We start from the raw sequence: 16215 nt of genomic DNA, 5'->3' as shown, positions 1-16215 counted from the left end.
TTTGCAAATTCTAATAAAAATCTCTAAATTCCTAAACAGTGTGGCATTATTTTATAAACACTGTTAAGTTTAAGTTATACTGCTATTTATGTTCTACTACTGGCTATAGAATTACAGAATATACCACAAAAGTCTAAAGTACGAAAGAATGCGAAAAGTGAAATAGTAATACTAATGATTCTACAGGTGTAATAAACATATTCTCCACTAGAGGGCGCTCTAATGTCAAGCGTTACATAGAGAAAATAGAAACACATGTTTCAAAATCTTGCAGTTAAGTAAATATACTTTTTTTTTTTTTGCTTAAATTTTGCTGGTTTCTGTGTCTTGGAGGACAGAAGAAGATGTGATAGAAACATTAAAATAGATAAAGGAATTTCACAAAGTACAGGAGGGAAGTTTATTTCAAAGAAGGAGAAATGTTACAACAAGAGACCAGAATCTAAAATTAGAGGATCAGAGGCTTTAGATGTAATTTAAGGAAGTTTTACTTTCATGAGAGGGTGGTAGGTAAATGGAACAGCTTCCAATCAAAGGTGGCAGAGGCTAATGTAGTGAGGGAATGAATGTCCAATACCCTCAGCCAGCCACTGAATTACCAACTCATGAGGACACCCTTAGTGCCTTGTCTTAATACATTCTGTTTAAAATCAATCCTTTAGTGAATAGACCATCGTGTATATATAAGGTTTTCTTTAAATATATTATACTATGTATACGAGTGCATTTTATCTCTCCACCTTTATGTTATGCAAATTAACATCCAGGATGCTGCTGAGTTTCCGATGAGTTTTTAAAATCTGAACTTTAAAAACTTCACATCCGGTATATTTGATTTTAATATTTATGTATTGTATATGGCAGCCCTCAAACACTTCCAAACAACAATTTTGTCCCAATAAACTCCCTGTATCTGCAGATCTGGAGCCGCCGTTGCTGTCAGTCATGTGATATTTTGGGTGACTTTCCCGGCTCAAACACCACACTGAGCTGCTGCTTTATGGCGATGCTAATGAAGTCTTCTCTTCCATGGTCTTCCTCTTTAAGGTTTATCAGCATTTTTAGTCGCAGTTGCATTAATGTATAGTGGAAGCCTTGCTCCCTGACACCATGTGTGGCACAGGGTTCACCTCTAACTATGGATGACTTTAGTGTAACCAGGGTCGGACTGGTGATCACATAGTGGCCCTTGCAGTTTACGGCCAGTGGCCGTCTGATGACGTAATAGCTGAATATGCTACTTCTTTGTGCGGTCGGGCGGATCCGTAGCTTGCCTGGTGCACCAGATGGCCAGTCCAGGCCTCACCATAGCGGTAATATTGATTTTGATAAAACAATATTGAGTGAAACACTTCATGTTTTGAGAGTAAAGTTGTGATTTCCTATGTTTATTCTTATATACCGATATACAAAAGGGTTAAAAAGTCTGCTACCACAATCGACTTTCTGAAAAACAATTTCTCAAACCAAAAAATACATTATTTTCACCAATAAATGTAAACATTATGTGAGTACGTACTGAAAATAAAACATTCTCAATAGCTGCATGACAGCTACCCAGAGCCTACCCGTGCGGGACGCGGCCAGGACTGCCCATTGACGTCAGTGTGCGGTCCCGCTGACGTTGTGGTCATTCCGCTGATGTTGTTGTTGTGTGTGTGTGTGGTCCGTGTGTGACATCCTGGGTAACACCCCATTGAAAGGGGAAATGGGCAGGGAGTGGGCGACCCCACTCCCGCGACCTGGAAGATTCGAGTGTCGACCCGGAGAACCAGTGCTTCTGGAGTTCCCAGGTATGGCGGTGTCCCAGATGACCAGCGTGGTCCTGAGGATCGTGGTCATGCTGGAGAATGAATGAATGAGTGAATGAATGGCATGTCTCTTCTAAGTGCTACTTTTCTCTTGGTTAAAGTGTTGAACTTTACTCCAGAAGATAAAAAGGTAAAAAATAAATAATAATAAGGTATTTCAATGGATGTCCTTGGTCAAAGGTCCTAACAGGAGCAATTGGTGGAGCGCAAGGAGGACAATACCAACAGAATTATTATCCTTTGAATGAAGTGTATAATGTTTATATTTAATTTGTTTCAGTGTTCAGTCATGTGAAATAACTGATCAACTGATTACATTTTACTACTTTTTAATATTTGATCAAATAAAACCCAATTGGTGATGGCGGCCTCAGACTTTAGGACCCTATTGTATGTTCAGTAAAAGTTGAGTCATTGTTTCCAAATCATGGAAAGAACACGGCCGTCTCCGGCTACGCACACAACGTCCGCGTCGAGCTTCGCTGGGAAATTTAAAGATCATTTCTGTTTTAATAAATCATCTTGAAGCAGTCAAACATTTCGGTTTATGACGGTTATGACACGGACTTCACACCGCCGGCGCGAGCGTGACAAATTCCAGCTAAAGAAAAGATTCTCCTGAGAAGTGTAATCCATGAGAATATTTAATTTTAGCCATGCATAAATTGCAGTAACAAAGTTTCAAGCCCGTACACCAGAGAATTTTCTAGAAACTGACGGAGGAAAGCTAAGCCATTAATCACTGTCTCCGCTGGACACTTTATATACAGAATCTCATGACTTCAAAATTCTGTAAGGAATGTATAAGAACAATATATATATTTTATATATATATATATATATATATATATATATATATATATATATATATATATATATATATATATATATTTATATATATATATATATATATATATATATATAAATATATCAAAAAAATAATAATAAAAATATATATATAAATATATATATATTAAAAAAATATATATATATAAATATATATAAAAAATAATAATAATAATAATAAAAATATATATATAAATATATATATATTAAAAAAATATATATATATAAATATATATAAAAAATAATAATAATAATAATAAAAATATATATATATATATAAATATATATATATAAAAAATAATAATAATAATAATAATAATAATAATAAAAATATATATATATATATTATAATATATATATTATACGCTCTGGAGAGCATTATTGTGTATGTATCCTGGTGTTTAACCAAAAAGCAGGTCTTTTCACAAAGGTTTTTTCATTGAGTATCCGGTCCCAATAATAATAATAGAAATAATAATAACAATTATAATAATTAATTAATAATATTAATAATAATGATAATAATTAGTGAATAATAAAACAAAATTCTGCAGCTCATTGGGCACCATGCCCAACAGAAAATGTTATAAAACTTGGTTCACTGATGCCGTATTTCAACTCAACCAGAACTTGCATGGGATCTTTGGGTTGCTGAGACTAAATATCATAGCAAAGTAGTAGCTACAGGTTCCTACATTCAGAAGAAGGTCTCTATAGGCTCAGCGGGCTCACAGAACGTGGGTTTGGGTTTTTGGACCGGAAAGTTGAATACGAAGTTGCGGTTACTCTCCATATCCTTGCCATTCTCTTAATTCCTCCCGGAGTCCCTGAGATAGGATTGCGAACCCTGAGACTTTGCAGGCTTGTGACCGGCCGCGCACACGCCGTACACGTGTTCTGTTTATGTATAGTATCATGTATGTTTTGAATGCTATCTTCTATCTTGTTTATTTTCCTTGATGTATCTTTCATTAGGGTTTCCAGCCTGGATTTGGTCGCCGACTATCACCGGTTAGTGTGATTGTGTGAGCACGAGGAGCGATCATTGATACATCAGAGTTTATTTATTAAACTCAGAGTCGGCCCAGGTGTGCATCCAAACCCTGTGCAATGTAGAAGAAATAACCAGCCTCCTGGCTTCCGTTACAGAAGAAAGGGCCATCATTTAAAACTAGAGGTTCAGAGACAAAGCGAGGCTAAGATGGAATGTAATGAAAATAGACCATATGCCTATCCCATGCATGTTTAAATTCCCTCACTGTATTACCCTCTACCACTTCTGCTGGAAGGCTGTTCCTTGAATCTACCACCCTCTCAATAAAGTAAAACTTCCTTACATCCCAGAGCGCTGGGTAACTGCGAATCCTTTTAAGGTTATACCATAAAGGAAAAAAAGGAGCTACTAAGGAGATTTTACAACGTGTCGGATTCACTAAACTTCATTAAACAAACAGAAATCTGGTTTTAGGACTGCCTCTGCAAGTCCAGGACTGTTGGCAGTTAATGTTACTATAATACATACATAATATATAAGAATACTGGTAAAAAAAAAAAAAAAAAAAACCTTGTTCTCGTGACCCGCGGAGCATAAACACGCTTTATTTATTTTTCCACCTAAGTTTCTGGTGTCGGTCGTTATCGGGGAAGGAAATAAATAAATAATTGCTGTGGCGTTCCGTGACCTTTTTCGTTACTTTCAAATGTACACAAAACGAGCGGACCTGGACGTATTCCAATGCCACAGAGTTTTCCAAAACTCCCTTTTTTTCTTTTGCCTTGCAAAGTGAAGGTCGTGGGATGAAAGCATCTGGAGCCGGTATCTCAAAGACCTCCTGTCCTCCATCCGAAGCCACCTCTCCCCATCCCCCACCCCCCTGTTACAGTAGCCTGAGCTCAAATGTCATGTATCGCCTCTACCCCCGCTCTCATTTTTCTTCATTTCTTTAATAATTTCATCATTTCTTTAATAAAAACTCACAGCTCGGAAGAGTCTGTCCGAAGGAACCGGGCAACGTTTCACCTCCTCCTTCTTCAGAAGGCCAAGTCCCCATCCCGCAGGAATGTTACGACGGAGGCGACCTGCGTCAGCCGCTACCAGCTCAGGGTCCTTGACTTCCCTGTGAAAGAGAACACTAAGGACAACAAGAAGTTATTGAGAAAAAGAAGACAAAATGTTCAAAATACGGCGACGACGGGATAACGACTGCGAAACGATTGGCTCACATTAATATTTTTTTTATTAGTGTTAATATTCTAATTAATAACAAGATTTAAAAAACTGGTAATTGTCCGATTGTAAGCTCCTTTGAGCAGGTCCTCCGTACCGCCCCCCCCCCAAAAAAAAAGAATGTTGGCCAGAATATTTATATCTGTATGTCAAAAAAAAAAATCTGGAAAAATAAATTAACTCATAAAGAAATTAAATAAGTTTAAATAAATAATATTTACTGAACAGATATGGTACAGCATAACTCCTGTCACTATATACTGAGCCAGACATTGACGGTGGTGCAGAATAACCCCTATCACTATATACTAAGCCAGACAATGACATAGTAGGCCTCTGCCCCTGAAGCAGCCTGCCTGTGCCATTTCTGCCCCTAAACACTAACTCACTACTGACTTAATAACTTCATTCATTCATTCATTCACCCACTCACCCATTCACTCTCCCGCACCCCCTTACCTCCCTTGCAGATTTCACTGGTCCGGGGGCCGGCCGTGCAGACATCTATGCAGTCAGACGCAAATTAGGTAATTTGACATTTTCTTTTAAAAATATTTAGAACTGGTTAAAAAAATGGATATTTGTGCTAATAAGTATTCCCAGTGCGTATTAAACATTTTGGAATATTCTGCGCGGGAAATATGTTTTTTTTTTGTGCCTCTGTATAAATGGACAATTTCAGATATTTTTTATGGCTTTCACCCAAGATTGCCCGAAACATTCCACACTAAAAAATACACGAAATAGCGAAAAACACATAGTTATTACTTTATTACCAATTTTAATAAATTGTCAGATTACGCCATAGCAATTATTTGCCCGCATACAATGGCGCAGTCCTCTGACCCCACAATTGGCCAGAAGTAATTCCCGGTACTTGTCAGGACTTTGATTAATTGTTTGCTGCTGATGTTTTGTCTTTCATGACAAACTAATGCACTGGATTTGTCTGCAACCCTTCGCTGGAACGAAACTCTCACGTCCGTTAAAAAGCTTTTCCCCGAGTCCGTCTTATCATATCGCGCAGCCGGCCCCTGATCAAGGGAAGGTGAGTGATGGAGTCATGGCTTGGAGACACTGAGTGATGGCAGAGATCATAATATAAACAAATAATACATTAAACTTAACCCTTCTAGGTGTTGGTAGACCAAAGTCTGTCTCTCAGCCGGGGTAGATATACCAAAGGGGGTCATACAATGGGGCAGGAAGGCCATTTGGGTGCCTGGACCAATCCCACGCTGGCTGACCCAAAGGTCTCCTTTTGGGATCCAAATAAGTACAGAAGCCCAAAAAATATTTCTGAAATCAATAATTATTTCAGCGTTTTCTTATCCCGCGTCGACAAATTTCATGGGCAACTTTCCCGCCAGCGTTGGCAGCTATAGTAGGGCAGTTAAAGCCTTTTCTATGCTTCTACTTCCTATGTCGGGTGAAGCAGGGGGTTCTGGGTGGACTTCATTCATTCGCAATAAAGGAGATCTTGACCAAATATCTCAGCGTTTTGAATATAACGTTATCACGGAGAGGAAGCGGGAGACTTCCAGATCGCCATGTTACAGGAAGTAGAAGCACAAAAAAGGCTTTATCTGCTAAACTGCAAAGCTGGAACAAGCCGTTTGTTTAATGAAGCAAGTAGAAAACCAACTGAAAGTATATTTCTGGAGAAAAATAAGATTTTATGTATTTTTGGGATCCTTCGGCCACCGAATCCAGAAAGCTGAACAAAATATTAGGCAAGTCCGTCGATGTAAGACGTCCTGGACATACCTCTGTTAGAGACTAATATCATCCCAAATATATTCGCCATTTTTAACCCCTTAAAGACAACGGCCGGTCCCTAAACCCATTGAAAACAATGCATTTTGAGCCCGTACATGTACGGGCTTTGTCATTAAGGGGTTAAAATCCCGGGTGTATTATTTCAAGGTAAAAGGAAGCGATTTCTCCGATGCCAAGGAAAAGGAGAAGCGATTACCAGGCAGACATCTGGAAAATTCAGTACGTGTTTTGTTGATTAAGGGTACGAGGAGCTGAAGTTATCTCCGACAGGAGCCTGATAACATCTTTTTCAACCGTCCGTCCCGAAAATGCCATCGGAAATCTTCTCTCCCCCTGCCAGGCGACTTGATCCCTTTAAGGATGGAGGATAAAAACGGAGGCTGACATAGCCGCAAAGCGTCAGATTTATGGCGGGGGACAGGTATTCAAACCTGGAGCGTGGAACGCGTCGGCCTGCCAAGGTCGAAGGAGTTTGTAGATAATATATAAGGATTTTGCTATTATTAGTCGGAATACTACATGCGGATAAACATAATAATCTGGCACAATGTCCGTTTAAATGTCCTACCGCTGGACAGAAAGTTAGGAAAAAAGGCAATTTATGCAGTGATGGTTAATTCCATAAATTTGATAGGATTAGGAGAATAATCTAAACTGTTCCTAACCCCAAACCCCTTCTTTTTGTTACTTTTGTTGACCTTCCTCTGCCGTGCTTCTTTAATGAAGTGAAATTTTCTCTGATTCATTATTTGTGCCGGGAACAGCTAATGGTCATGTGACACAAAATCAGGCACCGGTAAATTGTTGTCATAGAAACTATAAAAAGCTAAAAAGGTGTTTTTCTGTGTTTAGACCCTCAAAGGAAAAAAAATATATAATAATAATGGTTTATTTCCTTAAGTACAGTTAATGGTTTGTGTAAGTGGAACAGCACCTTTAAAACAGAATATACCGGGTTTTTTTACGATCGCTATGACAATTTTTCAATACTTTTAACAAACACCGACACACCTTCAACACGCTATTGGCAAAACGGTTAATTTCATGCACAAAATCACACAATAATAAAGTAATACAATACACCATATCTACCAAAACACCGCAAATCTCACAATCAAATAATTATTCCAAAACGTTAACACGTGTTCTCTTCCATCAGGAACATCAGAGCAGAATGTCATAAAAAAACACTAAAATCAGACGAAAGTGCAGAAACTGCATTATTCTATATGTCAGGTCTGCCCTTTTATTATAAATGGACGACGATCAAAAACCTTCCAAAATAAAAGGAAATAAAAACAAAAAAAAACATTTTTCTCAATTATTAAATCTGCAAAAATAGTTTACATATTTACTAGTAAAAAAAAATTCCTATAGGGTCGTCTTATATTCAGGTTTTTTCCCCCCTAAATTAATTTGGGGGGGGGTCGTCTTATAATCAGGATCGTCTTATAATCGAGCAAATACGGTAATTTCTAATGTCTTCTCCACGGAGACTTTAATCATTTAGGCTACAGCCCAAAATAATGTCTTCATCCTGGTTTTATGGGAATGGATACATTGGTTACTATACAACAGAGGAGCAGAACTCCAGTCCTCGAGGGTTGCAAACACGCTTCGGTTTTTGTGTATCCTAACTTGAGAACATTTAAAAAAACATATTAACTTGCTTTTAGGCAATGATTCCTGGCCTGCTTGTGGCCCTCGAGGACTGGAGTCATGCACATCTGTTCCACGGGAACCTGACAGATCCTTCATGATGAAGGCATCTGCCTAAACTTCCTCTAAGAGCAACAGTACAAGACTCATTGTTGTTAATATTAAAAGCCATATTAGTGTCTATTTTATTCGGGGTCATGGAGTTTTTAGTTGAAGTTGAGAAATTTTTTGGGGGCAACATAGAAAAAGATGTAAAGTTGCATAATCTTTTAGCACCTCAGGGGTCTCTTCTTAAGGCGGAATGAGAGTAATATATATATATATATATATATATATATAAAATTACTATAAGCAAGGATTAGTAGGACTGGGAACAGAAGGCAATCAATTCCACATTCATTCATTCATTCATTCAGAAAGAAAGAATGAATGAAAACGAGAGAAAGAAAGTGAGTGAATGAAAAAGACAGTGAGAAAGAGTGATAGAAAGAAAGAAAGACAAGGAAGGAAAGAAAAAAAGAAAGTGAGAGAAAGAAAGTGAGTGAATGATAAAGAAAAGAAAGAAGACAGTGCAAAAGAGTGAATGAAAAAGACAGTGAGAAAGAGTGATAGAAAGAAAGAGAAGGAAAGAAAAAAAGAAAGTGAGAGAAAGAAAGTGAGTGAATGATAAAGAAAAGAAAGAAAAAGACTGTGCGAAAGAGTGAAAGAAAGAAAGAAAAAAATGAAAACAAGAGAGAAAGTGAGTGAATGATAAAGAAAAAGACAGTGAGAAAGTGATAGAAAGAAAGAAAGAAAGAAAGAAAGAAAGGGAGAAAAGAGAAGGAAAGTGAATGAGAAAGAAAGTTAGAAAAGAATCAAAATGCTCAGAGGACTCAGTTTCGGGCGAGCTGATTTTAGTAATTAAGGGACCCTTCATCAGAGGTTGTGTTTGTGTTATCAGGACGCTGGGTTAGCAAATTGCTTTCAGTCCCAAAAGAGGAAGCTTTAGTGACATAAGCCAGGCCTAAAAGCACAATCTCCTACTGTTCAATGATTTCCATATTCCCCCAGATGGGATTCTGGACAAATTTAACACCCAAAATGAAGACGTGTCGAGGATTCGCATTAAGCTGTAATCCTGCTAAGCATGGGAAATGTTACTGACAGAGTAACCGGACTCCCTCATTCTCACCGGCAGACTCGGGATCGTTATTCCATACAATACTCATTCTCTCCGTGCTTTTAACCCTGTTGTAGAAGGTTTTTGGAATATGTTGACCCATTAGATATGTACAGACAGCGGCATATAATGGCCTAAGCATGCAAGGGCCAGGCTGGCCAATTGAGTCAGACTGGGTGATTAAGACTGAGCCATTCCATTGTTTCCCAAAGGCAGTATGATAAGGAGTCGGGGTGTTTGTTTAGTAGATCGGGGCTCAGATAACAGAGCGATATGCAGCTGCCTAAACACATTATGTACTGTGAAAACTAGAACTATGTTTAAAAAAGAAAACAGAGCAGTAACATCTTTAATTTGATACTAAGAAAAAAAAAAATATTGTTGGAGTCTCCCTTTAAATAAATCTGCTATTTGGGATAAATTGGTCAAAAAAGGTTAGCATTTATTAAAAAAAAAAAAAAACCATTGGAGACGTACGGAAAAATGTATGATTTTCAGTTTTAGTTAAAAGATCACAGAACATTTATTTTAAACCAAATTTCTAACTGGATTAACCAATCAAGTAAGTATTTTATTTTTTTTGACGTTCAAAGTTAGATATCTGAAGATTATCATGTTCCCGGACCATTTTGGCAGGTGAACGAGACAGATAATATTTGGAGACGTTGTATGTTTTTGGTTTTCACCAATTCACGTCTTAAAAGAACTATATGTTTTAATAAAATTATTAATATATAGAAAGAAATGCATATAAAAAAATTACTAACCATATAATTTTAAGTCAAAAGCATTTTTTTTTCGTAGTTTCGATTTTAATAAATTGGTGTAAACAGTTTGTTAAAGGGGCAATTTAATTCAGTTCTGTGTGGCTGTCTTCTCCCTGTGTCTTCTTTCTTCATCCTCTTCTCCTCGTGGCTTCTTTCTTCGCCCACTTATCCGTGGACCAGGAGTCCTGCCGCACTTTCGCAGAAGAGCAGAGTGACGGGGACAGCCTCTCCCTTGTTTCTCCGTCACGCTGCTCTCTCTGGGGAGAGGGTATAGCTGGAGGCAGGGCCGGCCCTACCATGGAGCAGAGTGGGGCAATTGCTCCTGGCGGCACTTTTGAAGGGGCGGCCCAAGCCCTTTTTTTTTTTTTGAGGAAGAGAGAGAGGGTGCCGAGTGGTTTTCGCTTACCAAGTTGTCACTACCCGCTCGGCGCCCCTCTCTTCTCTGCGAGCCCTCTAGCTCGGTCTCGGTGCCGGCTTGTAATGCTGAGCGCCGGAAGATGACATCATTTCCGGCGCTCAGCATTACAAGCCGGCACAGAGACCGTTTAAAGGTGAGTACAAAAGGGGGGTTGGGTAGATAATAGGGAGGGAGAGGAAGGGTAGATAATAGGGAGGGAGGCTGAAGAAGGGTAGATAATGGGGGGGGCGGCATTTTAAACTTCGCCACAAGCGGCATTATGCCTTGGGCCGGCCATGGCTGGAGGTTCCACCTTTTGTTGCAGAGCTGCGGGAAAGGAGACTGGGACTCAAAAGCGGTTGGCGCAGAAGGTAGGAAAACATTGAGAGAGAGCATGAGTGAGTCAGAACAAGTGAGTGAGAGTGTAAGAGTGAGTGAGTGAAAGTGTGGGTATTTTCTCATCAACATTGGATCTTTGGGGTTTAATGAAGTGTCTGCTGGTTCAATCAGTAAACCTTTACAGACTTCTTTTACTGTCTCTGCGAAAAAAGATTGTTCCAAACAAACATGGGACAGCAGGCAGAAAAGATGACATAAAATTCAACATAAATAAATGTAAGATGGGGCATTTTGGAAATAAAAACCACGTAAACTCAGTTTAAGGTGAGAATCTCTGATAGCTTATCAACTACAATTGAGTAACTCACCCTAACCTACTACCTCCCCATTATAATAAACACGCGTGTGTATGTATATAGTCTAACACAACTATGTCGGAAATAAACAAAGAACATTTAAGGAATAAAAGGTTTAAACTATTCCATAAGAAGTGAAAATACAAATTGGCTTTAGCTGCCACTCTATTAGCCTCTACCTTCTCTGCTGGGAGTCTGTTTTACATATATATTATATACTATATATATACATATATATATATATATATATATATATATGTGTGTGTGTGTGTGTGTATATGCTCTTAAACAAGATTCCAATTCAAGATCTTCTCTCCAGGTTGATAGTTTGGCAATCTGTAGAAAAATAAACTTATCCTGACACTTTTCCCACACTTTTACGTTTTAAATCGTAACCACATTAACCACAAATCTTCTCATCTCCATCATTTAAATAACGCGCGTCTCTGATCTGCGCTGTGCTTAGCGCAGAATAACAAAGAAATCACCCCAAAGCGTAATATGAGAATAAACAGCCCGGTGACAGTGTTATGACACGCAGAGCCGCTGCCAAGTATGCGGCCCGTCCCCTACGGCACAACGAACGGAAAAATACAAATATTGAGTCAATCCGCGGCAATCAAATCCCGTAACGAGCCGGCGATTAGAGCCTTCTGCTTAGTTTCAGCGGTTATACATTATTTATCACGAATACGGACGAGACGCGGGTCCGGTCTAAATACTACATCTATTACTTCGCTAACCAAGTATTCCTATCGGCTCTTCATCCTTAAACCACAACTTACATCGGTTGGGATGGTTTTTAGCGCCTCTCTGCATTGGTGTGCCTAGATATGCTGGTGGCAGATAAATGGAACAGCCTCCCAGCAGAGGTGGTAGAGGGTAATACAGTGAGGGCATTAAACATGCATGGGATAGACATACGACTCCTGAATCTAAGACGAGACCAACGACTGATTAAGGTTTGAGTCTTTACAGCAGGGTATACGTTCAGACTAGACGGGGGCCGGATGTTTCTAGATACTTATGAAGGTCGTCATCACCGAGAAAAAAACAGACAGGCCATTCGCTGTCGTATTTTTCTTGTACAGATTGAGATCATTACATTTTTCCCCTACATTAAAAAAAACAAGCAACATTATGCTATACCCTCACTGTATGAGCCTCTACCACCTCCGTTGGAGGGCTGTTTCATTTATCTACCACCTTCTCCGTGCAGTAAAAAACTTTCTTACGTTACGTCTAAGCTTCTGATCCTCTAATTTTCGATTGTGACCCTTCATCTACAGAGTGATCAGTGTGATAATAATAATAAAAATAATAATAAGAATTAATAATAATTATTATTATTATTATTTTTATTATTATATATTTCATATTTCAAATTTCTCAAGGTTTGTAGAATTAAAATAATATTCCACAGTTCAGTCTTTTCATTTTTGGCAATCACTGGTATGTTTAAGCGGTTGAGCAGGTTCTGTTCTTCTGAGGCTTCTGGGTTTTCTTTATCCATACGAGGTTTGGACCTCTACGCGATATATTGGATAGTCAGGGTAATAATCAAGACTGGGCTCCGGGGTGAAGTATTTATTCTAAGTAACATTCTTAGTAACAACGAACTCATCCGCTGGCCATGTTAGAGAAGCTGGCGGTCAGTAAGATCATCCATCCAAACGATGAGAAGAAGTTCCCTTAGGGGTCCACTCCCTATAAGCCCCCCTTGGTATACGGGCAGGCGGAATCTTCATTTTGAAAGGCAGTGTCAGTGTTCTTCATCAAAATACACAAAAAAGGGGAATTTTAAACCATTTTAAAGAAAATGATGTAACAAATTGCAACTTTGCCACATAGGGTGGCCAAACCTTTTAATGAGCCTGGACTACCTTTGAAGGGCTTCTGCCAGGGGTGTGGTCTGGGTGTGGTTAGGGGGTGTGGCTTTATGAGTGACAACAAACATACCGTATTGGCTCGGATATAGGCCGCCCCCGTATATAGGCCGCACCCTAAAAGTTTGGTGCTTTTTTAAAGAAAAAGTTTTTTTTCTTTAAAAAAGCACCAAAAAAAACATGTTGCCACTCTGTCTCCCCCCCTAGATATGCTGCCACTGTCCTCCCCCCCGAGATACGCTGCCGCTGTCCTCCCTCCCCGCGATCCGCTGCCGCTGTCCTCCCTCACCGCGATCCGCTGCCGCTGTCCTCCCTCCCCGCGATCCGCTGCCGCTGTCCTCCCTCCCCGCGATCCGCTGCCGCTGTCCTCCCTCCCCGCGATCCGCTGCCGCTGTCCTCCCTCCCCGCGATACGCTGCCGCTGTCCTCCCTCCCCGCGATCCGCTGCCGCTGTCCTCCCTCCCCGCGATCCGCTGCCGCTGTCCTCCCTCCCCGCGATACGCTGCCGCTGTCCTCCCTCCCCGCGATACGCTGCCGCTGTCCTCCCTCCCCGCGATCCGCTGCCGCTGTCCTCCCTCCCCGCGATCCGCTGCCGCTGTCCTCCTCTGCCCCCCCCTCCTCGACTTACCGGAGCAGACTCCCGGTGTCTTGCGGGGCCGGCGAGGGACATCTACGCAATACGCGTATGCAACTTCCGGTACCGGTACCGGAAGTTGCATGCGCGTATTGCGTAAATGTCTCCCGCCGGCCCCGCAAGACACCCGGGAGTCTGCTCCGGTAAGTCGGGGGTGGGCAGAGGTAAAGCGCTTAGATAACCTCCCGTGCCGGCACCCCCCCCCCCGTGGGAAGTGCTGGCAGGGGAGGCTGTCTGAGCGTATCGGGGAGAAGGATGCAGGTCCCCTGCACCGCTGCGGGGGATCTGTATCTTAACCCCGCTGCCTGCCCAGCGCCCGGGACTGCATGTCCCGGGCGTCGGGCGCTAGAGCCCGAATATAGGCCGCACCCCCACTTTAAAAACTTAAAGTGGGGGAAAAAAGTGCGGCCTATATTCGAGCCAATACGGTATTTCCACACTTTGTTCATTAGAGAGAAAGGAGATATAAGACAAAGAAAACACGAGCAAACATAAAAATGCAGCGTTTGAATGATCATTTAATTTATTGAAGGTAAAGGGTTAATCAAAACCTATATTACCTACAGTAGGTGAAAATGTAATTGCCCCCTAAACCTAATGACCTAAAATGTTAGCTTTATGCAGTTTAGATCCTTATATTTTGATCAAAACTGTAAACATATAACTATATAATATGTATGCGCTGATTTCCATAATTGTTATAAAAAAATGCTGCTTTTTTGTCATTTTGGGGGCTTGTGTAATTTTCCACTGTTTTCTAACTAACAGAAGAAGATTTGACCAGAGTTATAAACCTGTAGCTTTACACAGTTCAGATTTGATGTATTGATGAAGAGCAATGTGTTTTTGGGGTGCAGCTCCAATTAAACCCAATAATTACAGTGTTGTAACGCGCATGGGTGAGGTGCAGTACATAGTGCTCACCAGCAGGTGTCGCAGTGTTAAAAGGGACAAGTTCCCCTTAACTCCATTAAATCATATTTTATTGTATTGAAAAGATTCATTTTCCGACCAAAAGGGCCCCGAAAAATGGTAGAATGTAGCACCTCCCAACATCACCGTGGCCCGTTCCCCAGGATCGCTGCATGGTGGATCCGCTCTTATCCTTTGGTTGACCTGCGCCCTGGCATGGGATGTCTGTATGCTATTGTCCTTTCTGGTTTCAGATGTTTTAGTATTATTGTTAAAAAAAATGTAAAGCTTTGTGGTATATAAAATGATTCAGATACACATACAAACATATACAACCAAAGCGAGAAGTAAAATGTAATTAAGTATGTGTACTTATATTATAACAAGTAATTAGTTAATAAAGGACTAAAATAAATTGGATATATGCATATTTTTTGTTTCTGTAGATATTTTCAAGCAATTTACAAATCTCTGTTAGTTCAATTTAAGGGCCAATAGTATAGGTTCCATTTTGTCATATAGTACATTGGCTAGTGGAGCTACTACCACCGCTACTAGCACCGCACATAAAGACCACACAAACAATGCCTGCCTAGTGCCTATATCACTTACTATAGACATCTTCAAATTATATATTCTACCGTCCACGCGACTAGTCGCTAGGTGCAAAAAAGAAGGTAGTTGTGAGGAAAAGGTATGTATGTGGCAATAGCCAGGGGGCAACTATTCTGCTACTGACAAGCTAGGTGGCAAAAATACAAAGTTTACATGCAGATCATTCAGCCGATGTTATAAATGTCCCTACAGGTACACTTTTGCCAGAGTTTCTGCAAAAAGGGGCCAACATTGTCCATTATTTGTGGTAACTCCCATGGGAACCATAAGTCACTTTTCACCAACTTCTACCAACACACCTCTCCTGCAATTCTGTGTCACTCCTCAGGAGGGCGCTCTTGTTCCAATATAATGCACATGAATAAAGAAGTCTAAAGAAACATATTTTGCGATGTGTCTTGGTAGAAACGTAGAACCTGGAGTCATTGGGACCAGGGCAGGCCTTAGTGGTGTGCGACCTGTGCGGCGGCACAGGGCGCCAACGCAACAGGGGCGCCGTCCGGGACTTAAATTAAAACATCATTTGGTTTTTTTTGTAACTTTATTTAACATCCTCCATGTTAAATAAAGTATTTTTTGAACTTTATTTAACATGGAGGATGTTAAATAAAGTTAAACAAAAAAAAACCCGGTGTTTTCATTTAAGTCCCGGGCAGGGCCGCTCGTGAAGTTTTCAGCAACCGCTCGGCGCCCCTCACTCCCGTGACTCTGTCGCGGTGCCGGCGTTTCGTGCTGAGCACCGGAATTATTCTGTCTCCCAGCTGTGAAGCGCGCACCGCGGCAGAGCCTCCCGCTCCCACAGCAGGACTCCGGCAACAAGGTAAGTAAG

The sequence above is a fragment of the Spea bombifrons genome, chromosome 3, assembly GCF_027358695.1.
Source record: "Spea bombifrons isolate aSpeBom1 chromosome 3, aSpeBom1.2.pri, whole genome shotgun sequence".
Classification (NCBI taxonomy): Eukaryota; Metazoa; Chordata; class Amphibia; order Anura; family Pelobatidae; genus Spea; species Spea bombifrons.
The sequence above is the reverse complement of the archived record's forward strand: the minus strand, read 5'-3'. Positions refer to the sequence as shown.